We start from the raw sequence: 1,991 nt of genomic DNA, 5'->3' as shown, positions 1-1,991 counted from the left end.
GCTAGAAGAGCATTGAATATTGCTCTTAATTCCAGAATGTTTATTGGGAGGAGTTTCTCCTCCTGAGTCCACGATCCCTGAGCCTTCAGGGAGTTCCAGACTGCGCCCCAGCCTAGCAGGCTGGCATCTGTTGTTACAATCGTCCAATCTGGCCTGCGAAAGGTCATTCCTTTGGACAGATGAACCCGAGATAACCACCAGAGAAGAGAATCTCTGGCCTCCTGATTCAGATTTAGTAGAGGGGACAGGTCTGAGTAATCCCCATTCAACTGACTTAGCATGCATAATTGCAGCGGTCTGAGGTGCAGGCGCGCAAATGGCACTATGTCCATTGCTGCGACCATTAAGCCGTTTACTTCCATGCACTGAGCTACTGATGGGCTTGGAATGGAATGAAGGACACGGCAAGCATTTAGAAGTTTTGATAACCTGGACTCCGTCAGGTAAATCTTCATCTCTACAGAATCTATAAGAGTCCCTAGAAAGGGAACCCTTGTGAGTGGTAATAGAGAACTCTTTTCCATGTTCACTTTCCACCCATGCGACCTCAGAAATGCTAGAACTATCTCTGTATGAGACTTTGCATTTTGAAAACTTGACGCTTGTATCAGAATGTCGTCTAGGTACGGAGCCACCGCTATGCCTCGCGGTCTTAGTACCGCCAGAAGCGAACCCAGAACCTTTGTAAAAATTCTCGGGGCCGTAGCTAACCCGAAGGGAAGAGCTACAAACTGGTAATGCCTGTCTAGAAAGGCAAATCTTAGGTACCGATAATTATCTTTGTGAATCGGTATGTGAAGGTAGGCATCCTTTAAGTCCACTGTGGTCATATACTGCCCTTCTTGGATCATGGGTAGGATGGTTCGAATAGTTTCCATCTTGAACGATGGAACCCTTAGGAACTTGTTTAAGATCTTTAGGTCCAAGATTGGTCTGAAGGTTCCCTCTTTCTTGGGAACCACAAACAGATTTGAGTAAAAACCTTGCCCTTGTTCCGTCCGCGGAACTGGGTGGATCACTCCCATTACTAAGAGGTCTTGTACGCATTGTAGAAATGCCTCTTTATTAGGTTTGTTGATAACCTTGACAGGTGAAATCTCCCTTGTGGAGGAGAAGCTTTGAAGTCCAGAAGGTATCCCTGATATATGATCTCCAACGTCCAGGGATCCTGGACATCTCTTGCCCAAGCCTGGGCGAAGAGAGAAAGTCTGCCCCCCACTAGATCCGTTTCCGGATAGGGGGCCCTTTCTTCATGCTGTCTTAGGGGCAGAAGTAGGCTTTCTGGCTTGCTTGCCCTTGTTCCAGGACTGGTTGCCTTTCCAACCCTGTCTGTAACGAGCAACAGTTCCTTCCTTGGCCTTTGATTTGGCCCTGTCCTGAGGAAGGGTGTGACCCTTACCTCCAGTAATGTCAGCAATAATTTCTTTCAAGCCGGGCCCGAATAAGGTTTGCCCTTTGAAAGGAATATTAAGCAATTTAGATTTAGAAGTCACGTCTGCTGACCAGGATTTAAGCCATAGCGCTCTACGCGCCTGGATGGTGAATCCGGAGTTCTTAGCCGTTAGTTTGGTTAAATGCACCACGGCATCCGAAACAAATGCATTAGCTAGCTTAAGTGCTTTAAACTTGTTCATAATCTCATCCAATGGAGCTGTGCGAAAAGCCTCTTCCAGAGACTCAAACCAGAATGCCGCCGCAGCAGTGACAGGCGCAATGCATGCAAGGGGCTGTAATATAAAACCTTGAACAAACATTTTCTTAAGGTAACCTTCTAATTTTTTATCCATTGGATCTGAGAAAGCACAACTATCCTCCACCGGGATAGTGGTACGCTTAGCTAAAGTAGAAACTGCTCCCTCCACCTTAGGGACCGTCTGCCATAAGTCTCGTGTGGTGGCGTCTATTGGGAACATTTTCCTAAATATCGGAGGAGGGGAGAAGGGCACACCGGGTCTATCCCACTCCTTGCTAATAATCTCTGTAAGCCTTTT

This window comes from Bombina bombina, unplaced genomic scaffold (assembly GCF_027579735.1).
Source record: "Bombina bombina isolate aBomBom1 unplaced genomic scaffold, aBomBom1.pri scaffold_1206, whole genome shotgun sequence".
Lineage (NCBI taxonomy): Eukaryota > Metazoa > Chordata > Amphibia > Anura > Bombinatoridae > Bombina > Bombina bombina.
This window is presented reverse-complemented; position numbering follows the sequence as displayed.